Here is an 11,309-nt window from a genome sequence, read left to right as displayed (position 1 = left end):
TTTCTATTCTTAACAAGTAACAACCACTCAAAGCATAATGTCTAACTAAACGAGACTGAATGTGATATACCATCAGAATGCTGATTAATGAGATAATTAAAGTTATAATAAACAATGTTTGACCATTCAGCACTGGCACAGAACTAAAACAGTGTGTGGATAGGTCTGACTATAACACTTAACGTTATAAGTATAATAATGTTTTTACTATATAATATTAGCTGCTGAGCTCGACCCTATGATTTCCCTAATCTTTGGTTACAATCCCCTTTGTTTTCTGAGCTAACATTTCCTAGAATTGTTGGCAGAGTGGAAGAGAGGCATCCATTTTGTTATTAATATTACATATTTAAGGGTGCTCCCATCCAGCGGCGCCTGGTGATAAAATGTATTGGGGGAGTGTGAGCAGTGTTCGGGGGCAAAAACAAGTTTAAGCCATATTCAACAAAAACGACACAACACACAATATGCTGCAAAATGTAGCGTCATTGTGTTGTCTTAATGACTGTGGCAACTTTAATGCCGTCAGCATTTTTTAGAGAGATGTTTTAGGTCTTGCACACACGTTGTTGTAAACAGTACCTCCGTGCCGACACTTTGAAACAGCAAACAGAGGAAGCAATGAAAGACAATACTTACACCACATCCAGTTTGTCATCACTGTTTCTCATAACAAGAAAGGGAGAAACTCCCCGTCCGTCTAAGCTCATCCTCATCACTTGCCGGCTAAACTGGGTTGGTTTGGACCAAGCTCCTTTATCCTCTTAATTATTTTTTTCTTGAGAAAAGGGTGTTTTAGTAAAGAAATTACCGGATTGGCCATAGATCCACCTGAAGTCTCCATATCTTAGTCGGTCAGTCCGCAGCAAAAGTAACTCAGTGACGGCAGATGTGGATCAAGCAATCACATTAGATAAAAAATAAAAATCAATACCTATTTGTTGGAAATAAAAGTGGAAAATCTGCAAAAAACGCTTAAAAAAAGCAGCCTCATTTAAGGACTTATTCAATCTAGTTTGGCCTTCATCCCACACCAGCAAGTAAATGGTTTTGTATTTATATAGCGATTTTCTAGTCTTGATGACCTCTCAAAGCTCTTTACACACACATTCATACAGTGGATCTATTAGCAGCACTTTGTTGTTCTATGGGGGCAATTCTGGGTTCAGCATCTTGCCCAAGGACACTTCGGCATGCAGATGGGGAAGACTGGGGATCGAACTGCTGACCTTCAGGTTGGAGGTCGACCACTCTACCCCTCAGCCACAGCCGCCCATAGAAGTATGCATTTAGACAGAAATTAACCAAATACTATTTAAAAACATCTTGTATGTAATACTGAAAGGAACTTACGGTCTACCAGGAGCATTGTAAGAGTAAATTATTACCAAGTTAAATTGTTTTTAATATGTTTATATAGGCTTTTTTTTCTTAGGATGTTGAAGTGCCCCATATTAACCAGCCGACACTGCTCCAATCAGTGTCGGCTGTCAATCTGCCTCTAAAAGTTATCCGCTGACAATTTGCTCTAAATTGTTTGATCCATGGTCTCTATAAAGGCTGTACAGAGTAGGCAGCCTTAAAGACAACATCAGAGCTTTAATTCGTCTGTTGCAGAAATTCTTGAGGCTATTTCTCTGAAGAATTACAGACACAATGTGATGATTCAAATCTCTACTTCATGCAGCATAGACCCACTTTGTAAGACTTTCAGATTGTCTCGTCTTGTATAGTCTCAGTATAACACTTGCTGACTCATAACATGGTTGATTAAATCGTACTTCCAGGTGATCAGGCCTACCTTGGTACAATGGCCTTTTTATGTTATCTCTCAGTTGATGGTCAGCTCACTGTCATCTGGCTGTCTGACAACATACACGCACATATATCTGGTTTCACCCCAAAGGATTAAAAAGGCATCATCTAACAAAGCTCGTCGCAAGTATCCTTGGGCGAGAGCCTGTGCATTGAATAGGTAAAGATGCACAACTGCCTTTCTTTGTGTTTATTTATGCTCGTACATTCAGCCTTTAACAGAAATTGCAAATATAAATAAATGTGACCCTTCTAAGTGAATTTTTTGGAAGGTATCTTTAGATCAGAAGGAAAGAGTAAATGCATGAATGATTGCCATGAATGGTATTAGTATGAAATGGCATGACTGTCGTTGAAGAATATCTTCTTCACAGTGTTCTGATGAGGACATTGATGAGGACATTGATGATGACTGAATAAAGAAACTACTCTATGAGCCTCAGATGTTCATACTTGAACAAGTCTCTCCCAAGGTACATGGAGACACAAACAGGAACTCAAATGCCTTGCAGCAACTATAAAAAAAAGAACTTCTACCAATTGCTTGCCATTCATAACATCAAACCTATGAACAAAAGGACAACATTTGTCCGTGAGGGGGAACTGGGACAGAGAGGGCCTCCTCCACTGACCAGGAGTGGTCAGTTAGAGCAAGCCCAAGACTGGAAGATGTTGATGGACGTGGGCCAGCGGCTTAGAATCCCATCATATATTTTCACCACCACCCTAAGACCTGATATTCCAACGCCCTGTGCATCATCTACTTTGTGGAATTGACGGAACCCTGGGAGCATGCTGTTGATGAAATGAATGAGAGGAAAAGGCTGCAGTATGCAGAGCAACGTGAGGCAGAGCAATGTGGCTGGAAAGCAATAGTTTTCACTGTGGAGGTTGGCTGCAAGGGTGTCCTTGCAACATCCACTATCAGGTAGCGCAAAGATCTGGGGATCCATGGACAAGCCCTGCACCAGTTATAAAACAAACATCACACACTGCAGAAAGCTGCAGCCATGCTAGGGACATGCACCCAGGTCTGATCAACGTGTGATAGGCCTGCTTTAGAAGAGGGTGTCTTGGGATTAAAAGGTACACAACTGAAGAAATGTCTCTAACATCCGCTGGTGGTCACTAACATCAACTGTCGTAGGCATTAATTAGCACGGTAGAATATACAAAGGATATACTGGGAAAGTGTGTAGTTTAAAAAGGGCATAGAGGTAATGATGTCTGATCTATTGAGCGGGACATATGGTTCTAATTGTACTGCCATACAAGCTAGTAGCTAGTCAGATTGCATGATAGAGTGAAACCTCCTATAGAAAACCTATGAGCTTACTCATTACAATATTTATTTGAAACCTCTCATGAGGTCAATAAACAACAAGACTAGGTGAAAACCTAGTATATGGTTGGACAGGGTATGGAGACCTAAAGTAGGTAGACATATAGCTCGAGGAAATGTTCTTGCCACCAGGCCAGTGAACATGAACAACTGCGCTCTTTTTTTAATTGCATTAAATTACACGACCATCAATAAATTACTATTCAAATGACATGAAACAAATATCAATACGCATGTGCTGACTAACTAATATAAGAACAAATTGTCATTAATTTAAAATTGTTTTGGAATTGTCTCACCTGGTGAGCCTTTTTCATTGCTAAATTCTGATTAATTTATTTTACAGAAAAAAAAGATTGCAGCTTTTTCAATAGCTTCCATGTCATGTGACCCAGTGACTCTAAAGTAATGCCAAGTTGTATGACTAAATTTGGAAAATTGAGCACAGCTTTTTTTATTGGATTTAAGTGGTTCTTACAGTTTGTATTCATATTTTAAAAGAGAGATTTTTTTAATCGCTTTGATGTCATGTGAACCAGTGCCTCCAAATCACTCGCAAATCAAGAATTCCCCCAAAACAGAATCTCTCTGATCATGGACACAAAACACCGTCATTGTAGATAGATCAGGTAGGATGACGGCAACTTCATGGTAGACATTGACTATATTTAAAGGGTACATATTATGCCCATTTTACCACAAGTTGATATGGTTCATTGGGGTCTTAATGAAATGCCTGCAACATATTTTGGTCAAAATACCACAAAGATCATTTAAAACAGCACCCTTTTTACCCTGTCTAAAACAGCCCTCCTCAGATTGACCTGTTTTGAGTGCCTGTTCCTTTAAGAGCTTATGAGCCAGCTGCTAGCTAGCTATTCCAGGTGCATCCGAGGTTTGCAAAAACAAAGAGAAGTGCTTTGGCAAATATCGTATCTATAATGAGTGTAGGGGGGGCGGGGCGATGAGATGGGGGGGGGGGCTTGTAAGAGAGACTCCCATTTCGCTTGTGAAGAGAGAAGGATACGAAAGCTCATTCACAGTCACTCAAGCATGACGTTTCTGACATAGAGGACCCATGTCCAGAGTTTTTGGGTCGGTAGACATGCCAGATACCCAAATTAACGTGTAGAAGCACTACAGAAGTGGAATTTTCACATTATGTCCCCTTTATGAAATTTCATTGTATTGTAGAACTGTTTGAGCAGGGCTCACTAATGATAAATGTATGTCTGTAAAGCATACATCGTTAAGAGTATCTCCTTTGTCCAATAATTCCAGATATCTGTCTATCGCAGCTCTTTGTGCAGCAGCATTCTTTACTTGCCGTTGCTCCATTTCTGCTGATATTTTTACATTTTCAGAAGAAAGGATCAACCACCTTAACCACAGGCAAAGCAAACAGCCAATTCCAAACAGGTAAGATTAGAACGGGGACTGCACTACTTTAAAAATTATAACTGAGACAACACTGCCAAAGATGGGGTACAGATCCATGTGATAGTATAGAATCAGAATCAGAATTAGAATCAGAAGTATTTTATTGCCAAGTACGTTCACACATACAAGGAATTTGCTCTGGTTATTGGTGCAAACAATGAACATAGAAACATAAAAACGCAATAAATACAACATGCATAGGAGAGCAATAAAAAATGGGAAACCAGTATATATTTACTCACTGTTTACTTCTTATTTACTCACTTTTTACCAATATTTATACAAAGTAACATTTATTTTGAGATAAACATTTCTGAATAAAAATATATAAAAAATATAAAAAGTGAAGTAAAAAGTGAAATGCTAAATGCAAAACAGTGAACAGTGTCATATTGCAATATGCAATGTAATGCAGTATAATATAATATGATATGATATAATGTGTTTATTTAACACATCATAGAGGTGTGGGGGTGGAATAAAAGTCCGAGTCAGGTGGGGGTCCCGGGCCTTGTTGATAAGGCCCACTGCAGTCGGGAAGAAGCTGGTCTTGTGGCGGGAGGTTTTGGTCCTGATGGTCCGCAGCCTCCTGCCCGAGGGAAGAACCTCAAAGAGTTTGTGACCCGGGTGAGAAGGATCGGCCACAATCTTGCCTGCACGCCTCAGGGTCCTAGAGGCAAACAGGTCCTGTAGAGATGGCAGATCGCAGCCGATCACCTTCTCAGCAGATCGGATGATCCGCTGCAGCCTCCTTTTGTCGTTAGTGGTGGCAGCAGCGAACCAGATGGTGATGGAGGAGGTGAGGATGGACTCAATGATGCAGGTGTAGAAGTGCACCATCATTGCCTTTGGCAGGTTGAACTTCTTCAGCTGTCGTAGGAAGTACATCTTCTGTTGTCCTCTTTTGGTGATGGAGCTGATGTTAAGCTCCCATTTGAGGTCCTGGGAGATGATGGTGCCCAGGAAGCGGAAGGACTCCGCAGTGACGACTGGGGCGTCTCTCAGGATGATGGGGGTAGTTGGGGCTGGGTTCCTTCTGAAGTCCACGACCATCTCCACTGTTTTTAGAGCATTGAGCTCCAGGTTGTTCTTGACTCATCCCCATCAGAGATGAGGCCAATGAGGGTGGTGTCATCCGCGAACTTAAGGAGTTTGATGGACTGGTGACTGGAGCTGCAGCTGTTGGTGTACAGGGAGAAAAGAAGAGGTGAAAGAACACAGCCTTGAGGGGAACCGGTGCTAATAGATCTGAATTCAGATACATACTTACCCAGCCTCACGCGTTGCCTCCTGTCAGACAGGAAGTCTGTGATCCACCTGCAGGTGGAGTCAGGCACACTCAGCAGGGAGAGCTTCTCCTGTAGCAGGTCCGGGATGATTGTGTTGAAGGCAATATTGGGCGATCAAATTAGTCATAGCTGTCAGCTGTTGTGTATATATAGATAAGTGTGAAGTTGAACATGAACTTCGCGAAAAAATTTGTTTAAGAATCACTCGGATTTTGAATGTGTTGGCAATGGAGGGAATCTTGATTGTGTAAGCTGCTGCATGTGATCACACACACCTCCAACACAGCTGTTGTTGTGTACATGTCATAATCACTTTAATTTTTATTTTTGTGATCAAAACGAAAACCTTCACAGATGTGAAACAGTAAATGAAAGTGCACTTCATCATTGTTCTTCCTACTGACTACTTAAAGAGTTTTGGAGCAGCCAGAAGTCCACACTTGAACACTTTTAAGAGCATTTCTGTGTTTTTCTGTCAAACTTGGGAGGCAAAATGAGGCCCTGTTCCACAATTATTGAGCTTTATATAACAGAACCAACCATATATCTTTATGATCCAGCAGTCTAATCCAAAGAACTGGTTGATAGTTTTATCAAGGTTCCAATATTTCTAAAAAAGACGGCAGTATTTGTCATTCTCTCCACATGGCTGCCTAATCATATCAGGACATTCCACATTCACTATTTAGACAGACCACAAGTTAGACAGAACTCCTACAGATAGACAAAAAAAAGCAGAAAACCTGCCCCAACACAACATCAACCTTAACCTATACAGTGGAATCTCACCTCAGGAAAAATGTGGACAGAATTTTGAAAATAGCTTATACATAAGGGAAGAGTATATGTGTTTTTTGTCCATCATGTGGCCACATTACCATTGTATTTGGTTACACCCTGCATTGTTTTTTTCTGCCTTTCCTAGTGGTGCGCTGTTTGTTCCATTCTGCCTACTGTTCTGCTGTATTGTAATACAGTAGCAATTAATATTCCTTTAACCAGCACTGCGCAAGTGTTTCTGCCCAAACATGGAAGAAGGAGTGGTGCATAGATTGTTTGGAGTGGCATTTATCTTGATGGTTGTATGCACAGCACTCATTATTTTAGCATTGGGATGTAGTCACTGATAAGAGCATCGTCACTGGTGTTACCTCCCCAGTAATGTGGCAACACAATACCAGTTGTACAATAGTTGGCATTAGACAATAAGTGCCTAGTAGTTACTCATGGGAAGAGCAAGAGCAATCAGTCATACAGGTGGCTAAGTGGTCGCAATTTCTCTCTCTCTCTCTCTTTCACACACACCAGTCACTGACAACCAAACACACAGGTGAAAACGATACCCTGCTTCTTGGCTATGCTGGCGCACAGGTTACAGTTTGTACAGTTCAATTGCTTAAACACTAAAATCAAAAGTAATACACAAATTTCAAAACCTTACACTCAAGGAGCATAACATGAGCCCAGATCTGCACCACTATAAGCACAATGTCAGCTTAACACTAAACACACTTGTATACATTAGACACAGAAGTATATCAAGATGTCACTTCCTTGCAATTCCTAAGCACTGATGCTGAGGAAATCCCGCATGAATTCATATCCATAGATGAGGCCGGGTTCAACCTGACCAAAACAAGTAGGAGAGGCAGAAATATCATTGGCCACAGTTTACAGCACTATACCTTCCACCATACTCTCCCTTTCTAAACCCAATCAAAGAGCTTTTCTCGGCATGGCGGTGGAGGGTTTACAATCTCAGACCCAAGGCTCAGGTACCCCTCATTGAACACATTGTTGTGTCAACACATTATTGAAACACCTCTATGCCCCCACACACTTCTTCCTGGAGGAGACATTGTCACTCCATTCCTTTTGCTTTGCTGATTTGGTGGCTTGGAAAATAGCCCAAGTCTTAATGCCCTATTTCCATCCATCCCTACAAGGGCGTTTTGCCTTTGCCATGCCTCCACCACCTGCAACTCCCAGGCAGCACTCTACTTCCAGCCTGTGCGGACCTCAAAGCCAGCTGGTGCTACTTTAGGGTCTTCCTTTAGTCTCTGTGCTGCATTGTTTCACTTGTTTGTGTCACCTCGGATTTTTAACATATCTTTTTCGAACTGCTGCCACTTGCTCTTGTTTACTCTACATGGAGTTTGGAGGACAAACAAATGGAGGGGCTGGGCTCTGTGGAGTGATTCCTGGCCTTTTTCCTGTATGTTGCACCTGTCTCTCACTTTTAAAGCCACACAGATTCCTACACACTTTATGTGGCAGATGCATCTTTCTTTAAGGTCATCTGGTCAGTACAGTCTCATTATTATGGACAGCCAACATAAATACCCCAAATACATTGTCATGCCAAAATAGGGAGAAAGTTTTGCCTTTTGTGCATAAAATCCCTGGCAGTTTGGGCAAAGTTTAATTTGAGCTATGTTTTTTGTTAATGTTTTTTATAATACTATTTTACACACACACACACGTACACACACACACACACACATACACAAACAGCCTCATTGTATTGTTGCTGTGAATCAAATAAATCTTCTAATGAGTAAGCCCTGATTAAGATATTGTTGTCACAGTGGGAGAGGTCAGAGACACTGCACTCCCTCTGCATTATGCTATTTCATCTGTATGTGTTTATTTTCAGAACAAAGTTCATGAGTTTCCTCACAGTGGAATCTAACCTAAATAATATTGGAGGTTAAATAAATCAATTGGCTATACCCAACAGTTCCCACAATGAGTGAGCACTTTGGCGACTGTGGAGAGAAAAAATCTCCTTCATTAACTGTAAGAAACCTCTAGCTTGTTCTAGCAACATTCCATTTGTACTATAATCAGATTGTATCACACTAATCTAAAATTTGGTAAAAAGTAAAAAGTTTGGGCGGAGCTCAAGCTCTCTGCTTGCTCCTTGATTCCAGTCATTCTAGTAATCCATCCCTCACTGATGTCTCTTGTATTTTACAGTTAAAAATAGATTTGATCTGCAACACACACTTTTCTTTGTCAAACTTACTACCACATCTGTCCCTGATATTGAGAACACAGTTAATTGGTTTTGTATTTATATAGTGCTTTTCTAGTCTTGATGACCACTCAAAGCGCTTTACAGTACAGTTTTACATTCACCCATCCACACACACACATTCATACAGTGCATTTAATCACAGCACTTTGTTGTTCTATGGGGGACCTTCAGGTTGGAGGACGACCACTCTACCCCTCAGCCACAGCTGCCCGCCAGTTAACCAATGGAATTTATTTAACCTTATAGAAAAGTTTTTCAAAATGTACTCAAATATACATCCTGTATGCGATACAAAGTGGGAGGTCAACACCTACCTGCCCATTTGTTCTGGCACTGCCTATTTGCAAAACATGTTTTGTCAACCAGTCATCATTACCTGTCACCTGTTGAGCCTGACCTATTGATTGCTGTCTTCAGACTCTGCCCTAATGAGAGATACAGTTACATTTGGAAAAAAGATACCTGGCAGCCCTAGCATAAATGTGATCATGGACATAATGGATTTATCAGACATCCAACCAAAACTTTTTTACACTTTCATTATTTGAAGTTTAGTAATGTAATTGTTTTCCTTTCTTTCATCAATATTGTGTGGATATACAATGTTCTACGGAAGGAAACATTTAATACTGTGAATCAAATTAGTCTAATACTTTAGGCAAGGACTTCTCTATTCAAAGGAACACAGTCAATGACAGGTTGAAATAAAGAACATTTATTAACTATTACCTATACATCACAATCAAGCAAGGATGCACAACAGAGCAGTGGAACAAAAATGAATTAGTAGTGATGATAGTGTGATGGGACAGTTAGAATTGTTTAATCTGTAGACATCCATTTTCAGGCATGACCCGTTTAATGTTGAATAAATATAATATATATGTACAAACTATAAACTGCTATAAATGACAGAAAATTACTATAGGCATGTACGTGTATATCAGTACATCATTCAAATCCTCAACATACATCAAGTGGTTAACTGACAAATTACCAAACAAAAAAAAAGATTCCTAAGAACAATAATACGATATCCACAACATTTCCTAAATAAGATAAAAACATAATTCCTTTTTGTGGAGGATGCTGATTAGATGACAGTGTAGTCACATGTTACATATTTGACTCAAACCTTGACTCAAAAGCAATTACTGAACGATATACACCAGGTGACAGTCAGTTTGGATAGTTATCTTCATGTTATTTTAGACAAGTTGAATGGAGGGCGAATGTTTTAGTTGCAAATATTTAACTTTTATTCTTCCATTTTGCTAAATCCATAAGCTGTTCACAAATCTCTATCATGTTTTAAATTGCTGCGGTCTTCAGACAAGGTCCTTTTGATTATTTCCTGTCTGTGTGTTAGTTTAATTGTGAGAGAAAGAATGGGGAGGCTTTGTTCCTTACCATGACCTCCTAAATAACATCCCAAGCCAGCCAGTACAGCCAATGTCCACTACAACAATCTTGGATGAAAAATGTGGTCTACCTGTTGCTTTATGGCTTCCATTCATTTTTTCGAATCTTAGGGATTTACTGCATAAAACCCTGTCTTGTTCTTCTTGGGTGTGTCTTCCTCCTGACAAACATTTCAGGACCAAAATTAAACATTAAGGCTATCAATGAATAAGAAATATATCACTTTAAAAAAGGCAGAGTTTTATTTGTGTTAGTGGGCGACCCTTTTCACGGCAGCCATTTTGGCCAAATAGTCGGTTTACACATGTGTTACCAATCACATTCACTTAGGTTGTGCTCTATTTAGATAGAGCCTTAATTAATGTGATTATTAACATCTGTGTTTACCTACTATTTTGTTTTAAAATGGCTTCCGTGAAAAAGGTGATTTTTCACGTACAAAGTGAAAAAAACATATCAACAAACTGTGGTGATGCAATACTTACGATAATAAAAGGGGCTGAGCCTGGTGTTTGTGTCATTGGGGTTTGAGGTGAGTACACTGGCAAAGGTTCCTGGGGTAGTTGTTTCTTCTCAGTGTAATATAGATCGTCAGTAGTATCCATTTGGATGCTTTCAGTCTTCATACAACATTGAACCAACTGAAAAACATCAAAATAACAACATCAAAACACAGCTCTGAGATAAGAAGAGTATTAATTAAATTCCTGAAACAAATGATAATATTTGAAAAGTAGTCTGAGAGTCTCAAACCCTGCACCTGGCCCACACAGATCAAAATTTTAGTTGTGATCAGTGCTCAGTGGATTTCAGGTAGGGAGAAGGGATAAGGTTTTTGGTAATGTCGTGGAACATGCACTTGAAAGGGCACTCGCTTGGATGCAACCTATACACATTTTATTGGTTATGTCTGAATTTTATCTGTCATTACGAAAGTGTATTGAAATAATCATTTTGGAAA

Source organism: Limanda limanda, chromosome 19 (assembly GCF_963576545.1).
Source record: "Limanda limanda chromosome 19, fLimLim1.1, whole genome shotgun sequence".
NCBI lineage: Eukaryota > Metazoa > Chordata > Actinopteri > Pleuronectiformes > Pleuronectidae > Limanda > Limanda limanda.
This window is presented reverse-complemented; position numbering follows the sequence as displayed.